This window comes from Artibeus jamaicensis, unplaced genomic scaffold (genome assembly GCF_021234435.1).
Source record: "Artibeus jamaicensis isolate MK-2021 breed Jamaican fruit bat unplaced genomic scaffold, CSHL_Jam_final contig_585, whole genome shotgun sequence".
Lineage (NCBI taxonomy): Eukaryota > Metazoa > Chordata > Mammalia > Chiroptera > Phyllostomidae > Artibeus > Artibeus jamaicensis.
This window is the reverse complement of record NW_026521894.1, coordinates 3,170,659-3,192,634: the sequence shown is the minus strand read 5'-3', so window position 1 is coordinate 3,192,634 and position 21,976 is coordinate 3,170,659.

Sequence of the window (21,976 nt, the reverse complement as noted above, 5' to 3'; positions counted from 1 at the left end):
CCTCTCCAGACTCTCTTCTTCTCTTACAGAAATACACATTTCTTCTCATACAGAACAGTTTTGCTCTTTTCTGTCTGTTTCATAGGTTCCTGCAGTTACCCTTTGCCCTGAAGCTGATCACCAAGGTGTCATCCTAAGCAGAGGACCTTCTACTGCTCTCATGCCTGCATGAGCGGGTATGTTGTTGTGATGAAACTGCCAGTCACCAGTTGCCCAGTGCTGCGGCCTATTGAATTATATGAATAGTTTCCATAAAGGAATGTTCAAAGTCAACACAAAATTTGATGCAGATGCATTGCCTTACTCGCTCGGTCATTTTGAATGGGACGGCCACACAGTACACATGCTCACTCAATGGTGTCTACTGCCCCACTGACTAGTACAGTGAAGTCATCATTGTTCACACATGTGCATTGTAATCCACTCTCCTTGGCTGCCAGGTTACATAGATGTCATGCAAACTGTTCTCATTATACTAACAATGGCTAGACCTTTTCCAGACTTGAAAATGAAAGGCATCACCATGTCGTCTCCTACAGGGCCCTGCCATCCCTAGGACAGAAACTTCAAAGACAATTATTTATTTTTTTTTCCTGCCACCCACTTAGCTCCATCCACATGCCTGGGACACTAAGCCCAGCCTTGGTCTCACCCACACACATTTATTATAATTCAAAAAAACATATTTGAAGAAAAAGCCTTCCTGATTCAACTGAAGACATTTTCAAAGCACACATAGCCCAGTGAGGCACTAAGCTGCTTCTTAATTGCTCCAAAGGAATGTTTTCAAGCTCCAGGCCCATCAACACCTTCTGTAATCTTTGCTTTCAGCCCACGCTTGTGGCTACAACCCAGCAAGTTCTCAGTTCCTTTAGGAAGCTCTATGCCAAACTGTACTTCCATTTGTTCATTTCTTGCACCAAAATAATGACACCTTCCTGGAGCAGAGACATGACTCAACCCCAGGAAAGCAGCCAGAGGTTTTCAGAGCCACTATTTCACTGATATTCTTTTCCAGCTGTGACCTGGTCAGAGAGTAAAGTGCTAAAGTTCTTGTATTATTCTTTTTAAGAGAAGGAAGGTGGGGGAAGGAGACATGCAGTCCAGCCTTGCCCCCAAAGAGCCTTCATAATTGTCAGATGCAAAGAGACCCATGTGAGGGATCTGGGCAATGTCTGTCACCCCAATGTCACTCAATGCATCCACAGACCTGATTGTTTTGGCAACATGGTTCCTGGGGAAACTCAGGCTGGCCAAGAAGACAGAACACTGGGAACACTGACTTCAGAGTCACAGAGACCAGCTCTGTCATAAGCTGAGTGGTCTGGGAAAGTGTCTCACCTTCTATGATCCATGAAAGGAGGGCCATTACACTCATTGTGTAGGACTGCTGCAAGGATTAAGTGCTCACTGATGACCACACAGCACATCTCTAAGGTGTTTGGGGTTAGGGTAGGTCAGCTATGTAGGTGTCTTCACCACTTAGTTTTGTGCAAAGCATGTTTGTCTTTAAATGAGGAAGTCTGAGGTGCATGGAGAGGGAGGGAGGAGGAGAAGAGCAGGTCTTGGTTAGAAGTTGAAACTCGTGGGCTGTTGGACTGCTTGTTGGAGCCTCTGTTTGGTTCCAGAGTGTTGGAACTAGTTCTTCCCTCAGGGGCTGGTTCTTTTGGTGGCAGTGGAAAGAAAGGAGGGCTAATAGGGGGTGAGGTCAAGTCCAAGAAAGGCCAGTGAGGAAGGCTACATGAACCCTTCTGGAAGCTGTCTTTTCTGCTTGGGCCTGGAGAGGATGGGTGGTCCCTGACTGAATTCAGAAGCTATGCTGGGGGCCAGGGGCCAGGGGAAAAGGTACTGACTTTTCTACCATATGTAGCTATTGCTGCTATCCCAAAAGGCAAATAAGGTGATAAAAACCGTAACGTTTGGAGATATGTGGATTCCTGAGGTTCAGAGCTAACCTGGGAGATAGTAAACATAAGGCCTAGTGGGCTCAGGAGAGACAAAGCACCCTCTGAAGCACATTTTGTTCCCAGGTGATGGCATAAAGAAGGAAGGGATGTGTTGCAGTCCACCAGGGCCTGCCTGACAGACCTTGTCATGAATGTGGTTCTCATCTTTCTTAGAGCAAGTACATCAGGCTCTCTCAAATGCCAGCTCATCCCAGAAGGTGTAAAGTCAAAAGCAACAACAACAACAAACGCAAAAAACCTAGGTCCACAGGCCACGGATATTTCCTTTGTCCTCTGAGCCTTGTGCTTCCCTCTGCTGCTCTGACAGGGTCCTGCCGATCTCCTCTGGGTTAAAACTATATACAGAGCACCAGATATTTCCCTCCTAAAGTTCCAGGACCATTTATGATCTATACTCTGAACACCCACCCTATGGCCTGCAGAGTACCTTTAGTCTAAAAAGAACTCCTTACAGTTCTGGTTGACAATAATTTGTGGAATTAAGATGGCATCAGAGGCAATTTTATGAAAGCAAGTGTTGTCCCGGTGATTGTGTTTCCTGAAAGATGGGATAACTCACCACAGGACATGCCATTAGCCTTCATTACCCTCCCCCAAGCCAAACAAAACACCCCTACTTTTCTCCAAGACAGGCCTCACTTTCAGAACTGACAAAAGGGTTCTCACTGGACCCAAAGATCAAAATGTGTGTCCAACTGGAATGAAGAATGACACCTACAGGAATACAATTGTCCTTAAATTAAGCTCCCCGATCCAAAAAAGCACACGCCAGATCACGAATGTGAGACCCTGGGGGCTGCTGCCAAGAATTCCTCAGTCAGCTCACACCCTCTGAAGCCTCTGAGTCAATTAGGGCTTTTCAGTACTACCTGGTCCATGGAAACCCTAACTAGCTTCAGGAAGAAGAAAATTTATTGGCTTATATAATGAAAAAGTCCAAGGTTAGGGCTAGCTTACAGCACAGTTTGATGTAGAGGCTCAAATGATGTCATGAGAATTAGTCCCTTCTCCCCTCAGCTGGGATTTATGCTCTCAGATGTTCACTTTATTTTCAGGTTTTCTCCTTGCAACACACACATGGCTGCCACAATTCTAAATTTTGTGCCATTATAACCCCAACCCATAGGTGAAGAAAGCTTGTCTTTTTGATGCAAAAGTCCTGATTTATTCAAATTATTCTGGTTTAAGTTGCAAGTCCATCTCTGCATCAAAGTGTGCAGACTGCAGAAGGTGATGCCCAGATGAGCAGATGGGTAGTCCTGGACATGAAGTCAAAGCCACTGAGAATCACAAGGACTGGAGGGGAGGTGGGTGTGTTGGGTTCTCTGTTGGGGATTATATCTAAGGTCATATAGTAAACACCTCAGCACAGCAGTTTATTTTTCTCATCTAATGAGATATCCAGAGGCAATGCAGGAAGCAGCTGGGAACCCAGGTTCCTTTCAGACCCCCACTGTGCCACAGTGTTGTGGCCCTCACCCTCACAGCTCCAAGAATGGCTGGACCCAATCCAGGCAGAACTTTCCAGGCATGGAAAAGGGGGAAAGGGTGAGGACAAGGCCAGTGCCATCTGGGTCTGTGTTCTATCAGGATAAACAACCTTCCCTGAAATTTCTCCTTACATCTTACCTGCCAAAACCAGATCATGTGAGCCTTGCTAGCTTCAGGACAGTCTGGGGAGGTGAATATTTTTTTACTCAGAAGCAAATAGAAATTCCAATAATTAAGAGAAGAAAAGAATGCACATTAAGAATGTCAACTAGCAACGTCAGCCACACAGTCAAAAACAAACCAATGTTCAGTAAAGCATTTGTCATCCATGGGAGCCAGTTGTCCTTTCTTAATCAAGAATGTCCTTCATTATTGCTTCTAAGGAGGAGATTCATGTCCTGGCTGGTGGCTTGGGGCAGTGCAGCCCTAGGGTTATGTCCAGAAGTGTCACATACCACCCTATTCAGCATCTGTGAAGGTGTCACAGTCATTCTTGGCAGATGGTTTTGTCTTTAAGTTTAGAGAAACTCAGAACCGATGACAGTCAGTTGTTAAATATTTTTAAAAGAAAATTTTATAATGTAGAACATATTTTTAAAAATTGTTCCAAAACTGTAATTTTGGAGATTGGTGTTGGAAAAATGTATGTGCACATCTTTATGTATATGGAGATACATTGAGTGTCAATACAAATCCCTGGCATTTTAACTGAGTGTGTTTTCACATTCTTAGCCCTGAGAACCCAAATAAAGTCCATTATGTCAGCAGAACTTCACAGGGGTTATCCTTGGAGGAGCTGGGGTGGGTTGTCTAAGACCCATGAGGGAATATGCTTGCCTTGGGCTTTCAGAGCAAGGGAAGAGCTCCATAAGGCAGTGTAGACTAACCAGTTTCCCTGCCACATGTGGTCTTAGGAATTAGCAGCAGAAGCAAAGCAGGGGTGAGGGGGTGGGAAAATGGGCTTGTTTCAAGTTGTTTTAAAGGCCTCCAACTATGATAACATTTTTTTTCCTATTTCATGGACTTAGTACATCACAGAATGTTGATGCTAGAAAGGAACTTGGTCATCATCTGGCCCAACCCCCTTCATTTTTTCATTGGTTCTTTGTGTAAATTTCTCTATGTAATCTTATCATTTAAGAAACCTAATCATCTAGATAAATCAGTGGGTTCCACAATTCCCTGTGTATTTGGAGATTTAAATAAAAAACCTGGCCACAAGTTAAATGAATTGGTTTGGGGAAAAGGGAAGAGAAAGCGGCCTAAACATATCTCTGATCATAGTTGTCAACCTCTTTTCTGATTGGATTTTTTTTTTAGTTTTTTACTTTGTCATTATTTCAGAAGTATAGAAAAGATGCAAAATTAGTACAAAGAATTCCCATCTATTCTTCACCCACATACCATACGGGGTGACATATTACCACATTTGCTTTTGATAGACACACCTTTTTCTCAACCATTTGAGTGTTAAATTGGAGATAATAATGCCAATTTACCCCTTCAGTGTGTATTTTCCAAGAATAAGGACATTGTCTTATATTAACATAGTCCAAAAATCAAAATTAGGAAGTTCACATTGTAACAATACTATTATCTAATTTACAGACTTTATTCAAATTTTCTCATTATTCTAAAAGTGCTCTGTGTGCGTAAAGACAATCCTGGGCCACATCTACATTTAGTTGTCATAATGCCTCTGCTTGGCCTTGAATTTGGAGCAGTTTCTAAATCTTCTCTTGTCTCTCTTGACCGTGGCAGTTTTGATCAACACAAGCCAGTTCTTTTTTAGAATTTTTTATTAAATTTTAAGGCTATTAAAATTCCATCCTTAGAGCGAAAGAGAGGAATGTTGTGACTTCCTCTTTGTGACTAGTACTAATGAGCCTAATTAACATAGGACTCTCATCCATTGCAAGGAGTCAGTAAAACACTTAAAGAGGTGTTAAACCTGGTTCCCAGTTTGGGGGAAATGGGCTTAAATTCACTAATGGTTGAGTAGAGTCTCAACCCTTTCAAGAGCCTTGATCCATAGGGAAGAAGCCATATTGGCTTCCCTGGAGACCTAGAATATTGCTCATTTGCAACAATCAACTATATACCTTTTTATCACTATAGTTGGTTGTTGCAAATGAAAGATTATTTTGTTTGTTATTCACTCAAACCTAATTAAAACCAAGGTTAGCAGGGCATCTGCCAGCATCCAACATCTTCTCTCTCACCTTCTCCATCCCATCACCGGTTGACATGATTCATTGGCTTTTAGTGCATTAGGCAAATTTGCTATAATTGCAGAGAAGGGAAGGAGCAAGGGGCCCATGGCACCACCCAGGCGCTACACCATTGCCTTCCTGTAAGTCACACGCACTCCAAGAAAGGGGCTTAAATTGCCTGTATTGATTTTTCAGCCTCTAATAGATCATTTCTCACTGAGCAAAGGCCAAGACCCTCGAAGAGAGTTCTTTCTCCTTCAACCCTCATCATGGTTCTTGTTTTAGTGGGAAGGGTATCCAGGGAGTTAATGACATATTGGAGTAAATTAAAATGCAGACATACATTCTCCCTAAGATGAAGCTGAGAGGGGCCCAGTGGGGTCTGTTTCCACCTTTGACTGATCTAAAGTAGACTTCCTGACCCCAACATTATGCATAGAGAAGCGACCCTTAAGATTTTACTTTCCTTCCACATGAGATTACTAAAATGAGCATGCTGTGACTTCACATCCAGTCTTCTTGACCAGTTCTTCTTCATGTATACCTTGGAAGAAGAATGAACTATAGTGTAGCCACATTATGGGATCCTACCTGGAAGTGCAGTCAGCCAATAGTTCTCTAGCATCAGTGCTTAGCTGACATTATATGTGTATGCCAATATCTCACTAGACCCTTAGCAAGATGAAGCCTTAGAGCTCAAAATGCTTATATAGACAGAGATGGAAATAACCAACATACAATACAATGTGATAAGTTCCATAGTAGAACTTGTACAATATATGTAAAGGATGATGAGGCTCTGGGAGTGTGGGGTTGGAGGGAAGGATGGTACAGTCTTCACCTGTGCCTAGAAAGATGGGTTTCAACAGATGAACTGAGGATGGCACTTGCAGTCCACAAAATTCAACACTTAACTAGGTACAGCTTTGTTCTCTTCAACATGGTTGTGTGTACACCTGCTACATTTTCCTCATCCAGACTGTAAACACCATGAGGACAAGAATCTTGTCTTCTGTTTGGGGAATTCTTCATAATATCCAGAGAGGTGTGAAACTGTGTGGGTCAGAGTAAGTGTCAATGCCATCATGTAGGTGTCCCTTGAGCACAACACGTGTCGAATGTTTTTACAAGACAATCATTTCTATGGCCTCAAAATTCAGTCATTATTTTTCTAGCAACATTTGTATAAAAACTTCCAACCTTGCTCCTTCCCTTCTCTGCATAGAAATGATGAAATTATTTTTACAGTGTCTTAGAATTCAATGTTCATTCTGAAAATTTTAACATAGAGTTAAAATGGGCACAAACCTCATTAGTTATAGAAGGGAATATTTTTTCAGGGTCTGGAGGCTAAGCTCCTTCTTTGTTTCATTTGGAAGGGTAGGTGCTATAGGGGAAAGGGGAAGAAGGGGGAACAATAACAGAAGGAATAGAGAGGGGGAAAAAGAAGGGAGATGGGGCAGGAGTGGGAAAGGATGGGTACTTGCAAGGAGTTTCTATTCCTTCATTTTCACTTCCTTCAGAGAGACCTTTTGCTGTCAGGAAGGCTTGGCTCAGTCTTGTGAACTTGTCTTTCTGCTATCATTTTCATTTACTTTTTATCTCAATGGCTCACAATCCTGGCTTATTCAACTGTGACCTAGAAAAGACAGAGTGCCAAATGATAGAGGCCATAGCATTACTGATGCAGGAATTAAGACAACAAACCCTTTTAGAAGCTACAACTGTGGGGCCAGGGTATCCTTCTTGCACACCTGGATAGAGAAGGTTGTGTTGGGTTTCCAAAGACTGGGAGGTCCCTTGAGTAACAAGGACTATGGCACTATTAGGTTATCATTGCTACTTTCATTTGGAGGTGATGGGCTAAGTAAGATTGTCAAAGAGGAAGCCAGTGTTTAACTCAGGGCCAGACAGAGGAGCAGCTGGCATGGTGGTGGGTGTGGATACGTGCAGACAGCTGGATGCACATTCACAACCAGAGAAAATTCCTCAGGATTTTCAACTGTCTATTTTTGTCTCCAAGAATGAACAGGGAGAACCTCTAGACTGTGGTAAAAATAGCTCACATTCTCCCTTAAACCTGTCTGGTTTGAGTTTGTGCAAGGCTTGGGGGAAAAGTCACATTTGAAAATCGAATTTATTTTGAGCCAGTGATCATGACAGGAGGCTCAGCTCCAGAGACAGAAGGCAACTTTCCAGAATAAAAACCATATTTATCTTTTAAAAATTTCCTTCCCACTGTCCCTCCAAAACAAACTATTCCTTGATACTTTTATTAGAGTGAAAAACTAGATGTTAGATATAGACCAGAACACTTTTTTTTTAAGGGAAGCAGGTTTCCCAAGAGGTTTTGGAGAGACAAAGGCATAGAGGATGGGGCAAGCCAGTGAGGCCAAGAGCATGGGTCTGGTCCCAGCTCTGCCCCTACTGGTGGCAAGAACCTGACAGAGGGTTAAACAACCTAACTTAATCAGCAGTTTCCTCATCTCTGTCTTGGGGTTAGGCCAGTTTGCCAGGCCAACCTCTAAGGGTTGTTATGGAGATAAAACCAGAAGACATCTGTGAAGTTGCTTTGTAAACTGTGAAGTCCCATACATATGTAAGGCATTGGTATTAAGGAGCTGACTAAAGCCTCTCACAGCAAAGAAAGCTGTCAGTGAGAATTGGAAATACTCCCCCTCACAGTGAAGCCACAGGGTTGAGAGCGAAAGACAGCTGCTCGGCTCTCAGAGAAAACACGGTGTCATCAGAATAAACCACAGAAGTAGAACTCTTATGGACTCAGCACCCATTCCCACAGATCTCATCAGCCAGCCTCTGAAACCCCCTGAATTCCATCCTACATGACCTCACAGAGGGCTGGCAGGGCAGGAGACGTGATCTGGTTTTACAGAGAGGTAAACTGAGAGGGACAGCCCTTCCTTACAGTCATGTTGAGGCTCATCCAGACTGGCACCGAACTATCCCTTCCTCATGATCCCCTAGACCAGCTGGCCAGCCTTCAGCCCAGAAAGCCAGTGTCCTGCATTCTGAAAGTAGCTCACTGCCTTAGCCACACTGCTATGAGTTGCCACTCTAAAAGGACAGATGTGCCTCAGGCCAGCAGCCTCCTGGTTCCAAGGACTCCTACAAAAAAGTGGACTGACGGCTAGTGGAGTTAATTGGCTAATCTTTCCCTAAAAGGCTGAGAACCCTTCAGGCAGAGCAGGTTTGACACATTCCTACCTGATGGTTGTTTAGAACCTGCGAATTCAATTAAAAATGGGCTCTGAATCACCTATACTGTTGGAGGGCGAGGAAAACCCCACTGCCTAAGAGCTGGATAAATCTGCGTGTCCTGGGTGGATTATGTATTCCTATAGCCTTCCTTCATTTCCAGCAAACCTCTTCAATAAATCACTGTTGGGCACACAGGTGGCTGAGACATTTGCCCACTTCCCCAGAGATGCCGATGGCCCTACAGAACCAGGATGAGTACCTCATTCTGCCCTTGGCTGGGTCACCACCCTGCTGCCCTGTGCTGGTGGCCCTTCTCCATGGTGGCAGTGAATGAAAGTATTCATTCATTCAGATACAGCTCCTGCATAGAATGTGTGCTCATCCCAGGCTACCCAAAAGGGCCACCTGAATCACAGAGGACTCTGAATTGTTGTTGGAAAACTGCCACACTCTTTAGTCGCAATTGGCTCTGGCTGTTTCCAAACTAGAAGGGTTGAGTTGACTGGTTACAACAGAAACCATATGGCCTATGAAACCAAAGATATTTACTATCTGCCCTTTTTATCAAAAGAGTTTGCCACTCCTGCATTATATAATTGTCTTATTGAATTTTAACAATTGCACTGTGTACTAGGTTATTGTTATCCCTGCTTAGAAAGGTAGAAGCTGAAAATCAGAGTTAAGAGACTTGCCCAAAGACACACAGCTGGTAAGTGCAGAGCTGGTATGCAAATCTAGGTGTCTGCCTCAAAGCCCAGTTATTTTCCAAATGCACAATTCTGCCCATCTGTGGGTCCAGCCAATCAGTAGGCAGGATGTTAGTGAGTAGTGGAGTGAAATGACTCATTTTCTTCCAATGGGTGAGCCAGATTTGGAACCGTATTGTTAAATAAGGACTAGTTTAGGCCTACATTATTCACAGCCTTTCCCTCGGGCTCCTGATCACAAGGAGCTGTTCTTACCCAGCTCCAGCCAGCAGCTTGTAAATAAACCTGAAACCCAGAAGAGTCAGGCAGGCCTAAAGCAGCCCCTGGCCAGGCCAGCCAGGGTTGCCATGACAACAGAGTCATTTCCATTACAAACCCTGCAACAGGCTTCCAGAAGGTGATTAATGGCCGACCTCTGGAGGTGGAGTGGGGGGTTGGAGGGTAAGGGGAGAGAGGAATATTCCTTTTAGTCTGGTGGAAAGCTTGAACCATTTACTCCCTGCACCCATGCTCCACATTGGTAGGTTGAGATGAATTTTCCAGTTGGGGTGCAGATGCTAAAACACTCCATCCCTGTCACCCTAAATCCTAAGAGTCATCCCCAAATGTGTCTTGTGAAAATCTCACTCCAGCCTTGTGCTAAGGCAGCCAAACCCAGGAAACTCAAGGGCAGACAAAAGAAAAAAAAGAGAAGCCAAGGGAAGGCATGTAAGTTAATTCTTGCAGGACAAATAGCACCCACTCACTAAATGGGAAAGGCACAAAAAAGAATTCAGTGAAGCAAAGAGCAGGTAGTAAAAGGCAAGGATCCCACCTCCTTTCAGTCCAGAGAAAAGCCTTTTCTACAGACTCAAGAAGAGGGGGTGGAGAAGGGTGGGCCACCTGCCAAGGCTGTGACCCATGTGGTGGATGTCAATGCAGGCAACCTGAGGAGGCTCAGATATCCCCATGTCCCCTTGCCCACTGCCAATGGGTGGGGTGACCGGCATTTTACACCCCAATCTTGGGGTGTCTGTTGCAGGCTATTCTGGTCCATTCTTTGATAGCACTTCTCACTGCTAGCCTGGGGGAGCTCTGACTGCCCGGGCATTGTTTGTGTTTGGCCATTCTCACTGCTGCTGAGTCACTCCCGGGGAGCCCCACTGGGGCCATCAGACAATCTGCTGTGCTGGTACAAGAATCCCAGCGTCTGACTTGTATCAGTTTCATCCTTTTTGCTGAGATAGTGTGACTCTGGGGTTAAAATGGCAAGTTTCTGCAAGAGAGAGAAAAGAGAAGGCCTGTCACTCCTCTTGAGTCTGAGTACACTGTTTTGAAGTGAACCCAAGGAAGAGGCTCCCTGCCCTCATTTGACTCTCCCCTTTGGGAAGGACACAACCAGGTAAATCCTATTCCCTATTGCTCCCTTATAACCTCCAAGCTATCCCTAAGCCTTCATTGGTGTCCCACAGTGGGGCCAGGACCCAAAACTCTCCAAGCAAATCTGTGGATAAGAACCTTGGTTCACAGACATGTTTCTATAAAAAATGTAATTATGTTTTCTATAACTAAAATGATTTTTGATGTTGAGGTCCCATTTTGTATCAGGAAGTGAACCTCAGTTAATTCCAGGGTTCCCATTTTTGCTTTATGGGAGGATGCATCTGCTTCAGGGAAAGGCCTTTGGTGCCCCTGCATTGAAGGCCGGGGCTGAGGAGCCCATCCTAGGGGTCCTCTTCAGCCACACTGGAAACTACCCACACAGCTTGTCCTGCCTGGGCTGCAACCCTCAGGCCACACTGGACATGCTAAGTCTTCCTCTTCCCACAGCTCTCAGCTACACACCATACTTTCTGTTTCGTGGGGACTCTGGGAAGCTGGGCTAGGCACTGTGGAATTCTGGAAATTGCTACTCTCCTCTCACCGGGAAAAGGATCCAAGTTACTGTACCCTCTGGTCTCCACATTCATCTGGACTTTCTGTTACTTTGCTTCCCCACCACTGGACGAAGCCTGTAGTGTGGGGAGGGTGCACACTCCTTCCTGAGTACACTCACCAGGAGCTAACTCTCCAGCTTCCCTGACTCTCCTTCCTTCCTCTAGCCCATCTAGATGCAGCTAGATTCCATGGGGTAGGAATACACTAGATCTGATGGCTTGCTTCAAATCTTCTTTTTCCTGGTTTCTCTCTGCCTTGCTTTGAGGAATAGGCTTTTGAAACACAAAATACAAGAATTGGCTTTTGGATTTATCCGGACTTCCTCAGTGCCTTACTTGCCATCTCCCACAGGGGGAAGGGCAAGCAAGACAGAAGTGTCTGCAGAAAACGCATCAGTCAATAGCATGAAATATTATCCTGTGACACTGTCCCAGATGTCCACAGGGTCTCCTTGGCTCTGAAGGCATAGCTTTTGAGTTGGTTTGGGCTCATCACCTCTTTACTCTGTGGAAGTCAAAAGTCATCCAAGATTTCTTCAAGTTCTCAGGTAGATTATATTCTCCTGGTCACCTCAGGTTCAAAGCGTTTCCTCTGAATTTTAGCCTATGGCCAACCTGTTGCCAACATCTTCTGCTCCCTTATTATGACACATCAAGCACGATGTGGAATTCAGCCCCTGGATAGGCTTCACAGACACCCTGCAATTCACCCTGTGCTTCTGTGTGTGTATAAGTCTTTACAAAAAAGGCAGTGTTACTAAGTAGTCCCTGAAAAATACTCACAAAGGCTATGAGCATTCCTAGTCAAGCCCCCTACCAGCCTACCTCCAGAGGCAGCTGGTAAAAGGCAGCTCCACTCCCTTTGCACTACAGCCTTAGGCCTTCTTGCAATAGCTCCTCTGGCTCCCTTCTCCGTTCTTAGTTCTCCCTACCTTCTTGGACTCCGATGCTTGCCCTCTAGAACTCTAAATGCTTCTCACTCTCACGCACAGGGCTGTCCCTTTCTCCCTGCTCCAAAATCAGTCCCTGGCCCACCTTTCTACCTCCACACCCAACACTGTGTGCCTCAGGCCCTGAGTGTACAAGACCTGTTTTACTTAGGACATGATGGATGTAAAGCACAATTATCCCTTTTTTTTTTTTTTTTTTGCAAAACAAACAAACACAAATGCCTACCTGTTAGAAATAAGAAGAGAAAAAACTTTTGCTGTAATCCGCATTGGAGATTGTTAGAAAAAACTGCCTACAGCCATAATCCCTCAGTTACCCTGTGTGGGAGACCCTCTTCTAGAATTACCTGCAGCATAGGTTTATTCTCAGTCTGACTTTGCTGCTATTCAGTGTGTGTCTGCTTTCCCTCTCTGTCCATCAGTGTGTCTTCGGGGTGAATAGATTAATATTAATATTAGCTTAAGTAGCAAACAGTTAGGAAGGAAAATATTGTACGGTAAAACTTAACGTAATGATTTCCAAATAATCCACAGAGCATTTTTTTCCATTTACAGTAGAGAATGGACTCTCTTTATCCAAGGATGCCCCTTCCTGAAAATGAGGTGAAGTTGGATTTGAGAAGCAGCCCAGTGGTAGCACTATGACGGACCTTGTTGGGCTCCCTGCCCCTTGCTCATCTGTCTCCTTCCCTGCTCCCCACACACCCTGTCCAGCACCTGCCTCCTGGCCAGGGCTCCTCTCTCACAGCATCTCTCAGATCCTTCCCTGCGCCAAGCCTTACCTGTTCTGAGTTTTCCTCTCTTTCCCCAGGCCCAGTTCACAGCTGGGAAGCTGATAAACTGCACTGAAGTGATAATGGATGGTAATCAGTTAATGTGCTATCCTTCTCTGCTACATTTGCATTTTGACAGGGTCTTTCTGAAGAAAAATAAGTTCTTCACAGCTAAATGACTGGAATTGGGGAAATTTCAGCACCTGTGTCTGGCAGGCCTAAAGAAATACATTTGTGAACAAGAGAATTTTAATTCCTCAGAACACACTACTGTTCCCTCTCCTCATGCACAGAGCAAAACAAGAGGCATCTTAGGAAACTTCTGGGAGACAGAACTCACAATGCCTTACTGGGTCAGAGAGAGACTCTCACCTCAGAGAGAAAGGAGAGATGACCCCCTGAAGATTCCAAAACCCCAAAATAGAAAGGGTGGGATGAGGAAACCCCAGTGGAAGAGAACTGACATTTCTGAGCCATAAAGGAGCCCAACCCTACACCTAGGAGGCTGGCAAGTCTCCGTAGCAGACTGCTTCAGGATAACATCACATTAAACGGACTGTTTCTGTGGGGCTGACTGCCAGCCCCTAGGGTGGGGGTGGGGGTGGGGGTGGTCTGGGAAGCAGTAGTGAGGTGCACAGGCATGCTCCAGGGTTAAGGAGCTACTAGAGGCCTGGAGAACCCATGCAACAGCTGGGCTACCTCTGAGCAGCCATGGCCTCCTGACGGTCACTGTCACAGGTGTCCTTCCTCAGAGCTGGCTGCATTGCAGGCTCACAAATACCAGCTGTCCAGTATACCTCACTGAAGCAGGCCGCGCTGCCTTCTGCCCCAGGGCTGGCATTATTACACAGATGCTGCTTCTTAGCCTGGACCCCACCGACCTCCTCTTGTCTCCTTGTGGACCTGCCAGCTGGCTCCTAGATGATGTTCCCAATTACAGCAGAGCTGCCCTCCCACTGCCTTTCCACAGCTCTTCCTCACTTCCAGGGAGAACCCAGGCTCCTGGGGCTAGATCACCCCAGGCCATCCACCCTGAGCACTCTCCTTTCTAGGGGATTAAAAAAAAGCAACTGCCCATGGCAGAGTGGTCCCTGCTGCCAAGCACTTGGCTGGCATGCATGAACCACAGTCCTGGTTGCATCTCAAAATAAATTCCGCTTTCACAGAATAATTCTGAGCACTGCCGTTGGCCATGTTGGCAGGGGCAGCAGGGAGGCTGGCCACCACAGAGGAGGCAGGACCAGCCAGGCTGCTGCTGCTGGACCATCCTGTGCCTGTATGTTGCTCCGGGGGGGCCTCAGCTGAGCCTCACAGGCAGGAGGAGGTTAAGCACCGTGCAATGCAGATGCCTCCCCCAATGGCCAGGCCATCTGTGTTCACCCTATCCCCCAAACTCGCTTTGGAAACTCAATGCAAGTTCCACCTATTCCACCTATTCTCCAAATTCTGAGGGAGCCTTGAGATGGGGAAGCCTTGTAGAAGCTGAATACCACTGAGAAGGCCCTCCATATACAAACGGGCACACACCAAGGCAGCAAGGTCCTGGCCTCTCCTCTTGATCATCTTGACTTTGGCACTTCTCACGGGCAAAGTCTAGGATTTCCACGTGATCCCACAGTGCCAAACAGGGGAGTGGTCAAATCAAATCAGTCTAGGTAGTTCCAGAGGGGGAAATGATGCCCACAGCTAACCGTTACAGGTAAGTAATTTGCAGTTCCATTGAAAGAACTTTCAAACAAGCAGCTCTGTCTAAAAATAATGGGCTATCTTGGGAGCTAATGAGATCACTGTCCCTAGAGGTATTCAAGCAGAGGCTCAAAAAGTCACCTAGAATAAATAGAATGGTCAGCCATCAAGCACGAGCAGATGGTTGGTGAGTTGACTTCTAATGGTTGTTTGAAGACATAGTGCATGTAAAGGCTTCTGATTGGAGGAATGAGTATTGATTGAGTATCATTACCTCACTTAGACTCACCATAGTGGGTTGGGAGGGACGGAAAGGTAAATTAACATTTATTGAAAATCCATTATGTACTGGACACATTATCTTTAATCTTCACAAGTATATGAGGTAAGGTTTATTATTCCTGGCTTACAGTGAGAAAAACAAATTTCAGAGATGCTTAGAACCTTGACCAAAGTCACATTGTGTCAGCAGGCAGCACAACAGAATGAGGAGGTCAGGTTGAGGGGCATTGTGCCCCTCTCTTCTGAAGAAGCTAACGTTGCCTCATCCCTAGACCACCCTCCCAAGCTCCTGCTTCCTCTTTGCTTCCAAAGAGAGTGGGCTTGTGCACCAGCCTGTCTGGCCAGACAAATCTGTGACAAAAGCCAGTTCAACGGGCAGGATTTGTGTGTGGTCGTGTGAGGCACCCACTTGTCCAGGCAGCTTCTGCCATAGCATTTAAGGAAGCATCCTGGCCCCAGAGTGGTCAGTGGGACCTGGGCAGGGCTGTCTAAGGGTCTGTGTACTTTTCACTATAGCTGCTACAGTGGGAGGTGTGATGTCAGATGTCAGAAAAGCTGCCACTTTGGCAGTTGACAGGAAAATTGCAGTATTGTTTACAGCAGCCCAAACATCCCAAGGGGCATCGGAGACCCAGCCATGCTGCAGCTGCTCTAGCAGGAAATCACCAGTGTGGAAGGTGATATGGAACTGTGATTGGATCTTGGATGGGAAGACCAGCACAGTCTGAGTGCAAGAGGCTATGGCAGGAGCAAGGAGCCAGCAGGTCATGCTACAGGTGTGATATTTTTTTGGCCTAGGTCACTGCATGGGGAAACACAGCTTTGTGCAAGCAAAGTTCTCCCTCCTAGAGTAATCTAAGCCCTGTCTTTAGTTGACCTTGCTCTCTCTCTGCTCACATCAACCTCATAGTGAAGCTTAGGCAAGCCAGTGCTGCAAAGACTCTAGAGTTAGCTCTGAGCTAGACTATGTAGGCACAAGTCTGGTGGAAGCTAGTTATTATAGGTCTCTCCTTTGCTCCTTGCTTTAGTGAAAGGATATCTGAGGGGCCAAAGTGACAGGCCTGCCATTCCCAGAAGGCCCAGAGAAGTAGCCAAACTTGGAAGGCAAGGAGAGCAACAGGGTCCTGATTGGGCAAGTCTGCAGGCCCTCAGCCTTTTGACCTGGCTTCTCTAGCCCTGCCTTTATTTGCTAAGACCTAGGCCCTTGCTAAGACCTTCCCTTTGATGGGAGAAACCACCCAGAGACTGTGGTTCTTCTGGATCCTCTTTAGCTCCTTCCCTGCAGTGTCTGTAGGAGCTCCTGCACACTGACTCAACTCTCAGTGTGCCTCTCCCTCAGGTCCCCTGGCCCATCTTCTCTGTGATCACTCTTCATGGAAGGTGAAGCAAGAGATGCTAAGGAAATGAGCACTAACCCTTAATGGGGAATACACCCATTCTAGCAGCTGTTCAAAAATCAAATGCTTTTGTATTTGCTGCTTATGAAATGGTTAAAACCCAGGGACTAAGTCAGTAGGACCATGCCTGACAATGGCTCAGAACGATGGATGACCTGGCAGGGAAAGGGTTAGGTTGCTGGGGAAAGGTGCTGACAGCAAGTAGCATTTCATCTGCACAACAGCTGTTCCTTCTGTTCTCTTGAAGTGTCCTGAAATGAGACCTAGACCTGATGCACTGGCCCAGGCTAGGGACTATTTCCAGGGGAAATTCTATCCTGTGGACAGGAAATATACTCATTCATTTGCTTAACTTGTCAGCCTGTAACTGAGCTTCCTATATGCATTTTTACCCAGCAGGGATAAGGCAGGGGCAGGAAGGGGGGGGCAGTGAGCAAGCCAGTTAGTAGTAGGGACATGAATTCATAATCAGGATTTACCAGATCCTCTTAGAAGGAGTCAGCCTTACGTGGCAATGAGATTATTTACAGAACTATGAGCAACAGCAGTAATAGCTGGTGAAAAATAGACACTTGAAAAGCAAGAGAAGGGAGTAGGGGTGGGGGGTTGCTGGCAATGATCCCCAGAGACCTGTTGTTGTTGAAGCCCTTGGACAAATGATTTTCAGAGCACAGCAGATCAGAATTAAACTCATTTATCCTTCAGGTGCCATTAGCATCATGTATTAGCTCTGAATCTTAAAGCTTGAATCAAAGTGATAATGGTTTCTAGATTAAAAGGAATAGTATTTTTTTTGTTTGTAGCTGAAGATTTTTTTCTCTCTTCCCCTATGTTTACATTAAGATTAGGTGATGGTCCAGAAATTTCAAGACCCCTGAAAAAGGAGGAAGAAAGCAGACTCTGCAGGAGGCCCTGGACTGTCAGAGCAGTGGAAGTGGAAATCTAGAGGGTCTTTCAGGGTCTGCAGAGATGTGAAGCCCAAGTCAGAGAGTGAGTCCCTCTGCACCAGGTCCAGAGACAGCTGGCCAACTGTTGACACTCTCAAACTTCCCCTCCCCATATGCAGATGCCTCCCTGGCCTGGGCCCTGGGGTCACACCTGTTTTCAGGACATACGTTCCATGGATTCCAAACAGGCTAGGGGAGAAGGGTAGGGAGTGTGGGAAGAGAGTATACTTCATTGTGTATCAGCTAAGCAATGATGTCTGAAAGCCTCAAACTGAAGGCATCAATAATTCAGATATTCATATGCTGTAGAGTATTTCCCCTTTTGTCACATTTCTGGCCAATTGATTTCCCCTGGCCACAAACTTGCTGCTTTTAGAGCATCATTAATAACAAATCGACTCTGGTAAAACCTGCTCTGGGAGAGGGTGTGGGTTAGGAGAGGTGCCCGACCTTGCTTCCCCTGAGAAAAGGGCTCTGACCAGTCACAGCAGTAGAACCAGTGTATGTGAACCGGGACCCCCTCTCCAGACCCTGGTAGCTGAGGGACCAGGGAGCAGAGAGACAAGTGATCTACCCTATGCCACTTCATCCTGTAGTTGATAGAGCTACTACGAGGGTGGGAGGGAGGGAACGAAGTGTGTGGAGGTAACTTTGGGGGGTCTCAAAACAAGAATACAGGGTTCAAACCTCTCTCTAGGGCCTCCTCCTACCCTACCGTAACCCCCTTCAAGGTCCTATCTCTGGTGACTCCTATGTCTGAACCACAAGTCCCCATGAGATGAGCACCAATCAGGTGTCTGGAATTAATCAAAGAACTGGGAGCTTACAGTACCACCTGGCGCCTCTGCCTCAGACTCCTACATCTCATCAACGGCAACAGAAGGCCTTCCAAGTCAGGCCCACTTGGAGTGCTTGCCAAGCACCTTATGTAGCAGCACCCAGGATCCAGGTCATCTCTCCTCGTTCTCTTCTCCAGTGGTGCCCTGTGAGGCACCTGATTCCTAGGGTGTGAGTTGTAGTGGATGCTCACAAAAACTTGCTGAGTAAATAAATGACAGAGAAAATGATCTGATAATCAATCACAGTAAATAAAGTGTTGCCACAGCTTTAGGACACTGAATTTAAACAGAGCCTCAAAGGAATGAGTTTCTAGTGGTGGGTTTCGGGCCACTTGGGAGAATGGTAAAATAGGGGTTTTGTCTGGCAGGCGGTCCCTGAAATCAGACAGGATGGCTACAGGCCACTACACCTATACAAAGCTGGTCCTCATTAAAACTCCCCCTCTACCATTGTGTGGGGTAGAAGTCCTTCTGGAGGGGTGTCTATAGAGAAGCCAGTAGAAAATCCTGCCCTGAGCAGTGTCCTCTGCTGGAGGAGAGGGAGGAGGCACCTACCTCATTCCTGGGCAGAGTTATCCCCAAGGTGTGTGAGCCAGGAAGCCCCAGGCTGCTCCTCCACACCACTCAGACTCAAGAACTTCCCCACCCATTTCAACCCTGGCAAGCTAGAGCTCTCATGAGAATCCCTGTTATAGGGATGCTGTGATTAAAACACAGGTGAACAGTCTAACATGTCTGCTTTCATCCCAGGATGGTGACCAGGAAGGTCAGCCAAGATCAGGGCCTCCCAGAGGGCTCTGCTCTGCTGATCACACGGCAAAGTCCTCCTAGCTCCCTCTCAGTCCCCTCCCAGGTGGTGCATTATATCCCTGGAAATCTCCTGGTTGGCCTGGTATCGATTTGGCTTTGAAAAAAAGTCAGTGAGAAATACACACACCGCAGGACTGAAATAGAATCTTCCTGTCGCAGTTGCAGCAAATACTCCTCCACAGCTGCACCCATTTTGGACATGGCTACTCTGGGCTTGGAGGCAGGGCCCAGGTCCCATGGCTGCCTGCTGCAGCCAGTCCTCTCCTACAAGGCCAGGGGCAGTTTACAGGCAAAATAAATCCATGTGTTACATTTGCACACATAGCTTGAACCTGAGCCCACTTTATGGCTAGGGCTGGGGAGATTGGAGGTCTGTGCTGGAGATGCTACATGCACTCTTCTGGTTGCTTTATAAGCAGTTTGCCTAAAGACTAAGACGGTTACTGGTTCTGGATGGGTAAAGACTGAAGCCATAGATTTCTCCAGTCCAGCCTCCCCTCCCACATGAGCTGACTTCATGCACCTAAGGATACATGGCATGGGCTGACGATACCTGCTGTCCTGAGATCTGAGGTGCAGTAAGAATACTTCTGCTCTTCTCATGGGGAAGGGAAGCTCTGAGCAATGCTCATCTCAGAGGCATTTTCTTTAAAAGTCCTCTCTTGACTTCAAACAATTTGTCAATATGAGTCCCTCATTGTGGTTAAGGGATTTTGAGGGTTTTGATACTGAATTTGCAGGTAATTATTTTGAAATTTCTGCATGCATCTTAGTGTGTTTCAATCAATTTAACATTGTAACACAGCAATAGACACTCAAACCAACTCAAGATGTTTGAAGCAAAATGCAGAATTTATCATCGAGACACTGAGATGCTTCATGGAACCCAAGAATGACTGCAGCTGGGGTTTGGGGATTACTATAACCAGGGGCTCAGATTGCCTCAGGACTTTCTCTACATTTTTTTGACATCTCCCCCTGCAGCCCTGGATGGTGTGGGAGGTGGGAAATCTCAGAAGTAGGCTCAGGCAGCAGGTGCTGGGAGCCCATCTGCACTTTTCCAGCTGTCTAGTCATTTGGATTTGTGCTAATGTACTTTATGGTTCAAAACTTCAACTATAGCAGGAGTGGAAGGTGGTGATGGGGTCCCAGTTTGTGCACAAGCCACAGAAACCAGGCCACCTAGGAAAGCTCTTTCTTCTTACCTATTCTACCAACAAAGACTTCGTCTCTAGCAGTCATAAAGCATGTATCTCATCCTGCCTTCAGTTGTGATATAATTACCCAGTCTTATCTTTTACACAAGATTGCAAATACCTAAGGTTTATGGCTGTGTTTTGTCATATTTATATACCCAAAATCATCTCAAGTACCGCCTTACATATAACATATATTAATTATAATGAATGTTTGAACAAATGAATGAATGATTCCAAAGGACATTTACCCTCCTTGTGAATTTTTTCAAAACTTACCTGGGAATGACCAAGGAAAAAGCACTCATAAATCTTGGATAGAATGTATTGCTTCCCTCCCAGAAATTTTGGATTTCTTAAGCAAATAAGGTAAAAGTTTAAAGCAGCATCCAATAAAATGTTTTGCACATAGAAGATGCACAGCTATTGTTTGCTGATTGGCTCAGAGACACTGAGCACCTGGCTGCTGCATCATCTCTCCATGTACTGGGCCACCTACTCTCCCAATGCCCTTTCTGTCCAGCTAACTTAGGTATGTTGTAGTTATTCAGGTACTGAGATTTTCCCAGAGGGGTATCAGCAGGTCTGTTTACTCAAAGTACTTTACACCTCCATTTGTTTTCAAAGAAATTAGAATTCAGAAAGTCTTCCCCAAAGCAAGAGAAGAGGGTGCTAAAACAAAAGAAGGATGGTAACTGTGAAATCACCCGGACTTTGGACTTGCCCAGCCTGACATCAGCAAAGAGGCAGGCTGGGGTTGAGTACTAGACACTTCCCTGGAAATGCAGAGTAGAGAAAGGTCTAGAGAAAAGTCAAAAGGAGGAATCTGTTAAGGCAGTAACCTGTTCTAAGTCAGGCATTAGAAGGAAGCCAAATATGGGAAAGTACATCATGATTTTAAACTATGGAGAGTCTGTGGGGGTGGGTTTTAGGAAGTGACTGAGTAGTCTTAAGTACCCAAAATTAATTGATGGTTTTAAGGAATGGAGTGTAGGTAACACTGTGTCATAAACCCATCACTGGAGAAGAGGAAGACTATTAATTCTCATGATTCCTCATACCACAGGACAGAGAAGAAATGGTTCAAGTTGTATATGATGAAATCTAATGCCATAGCATAATTTTTTTTCATCGATTGGTTCCCAGCCTATCTCCAGTGATTTATAGAAATAATAGGGAGGGAGTGCTTACTGCAGGATGGCCAGGGCTGGGGAGGTTTATGTGCCATACTGGTTTCCAGAGTTAATAGATTTTCAATTATGGCTCTAGGGGCAGCAAACCTGACATGTGGCCTAGCCCACCAGATCCCACCGACCACTCCAAGCTAGGCTTCTGAGCAAGATGGGAGACACCTCCTACTTTAGTCGGTACCTGAGACATATATGGCTGGCATGGGTCTAAATCTCATTTTTCATCAGTAGAAACCGAATAATCCTGACTACTCATTACCACACCCCTGAAGCTGAAAAGTTGGAAGAGATATGACTCATAGAATAAGAATTACATCTGTTCTACCCAGTGTAGCATGGTAGCCTAGCAGAGATTTGATCTGAGGAGCAGAGTTCAGAATATGATGCAGGAGA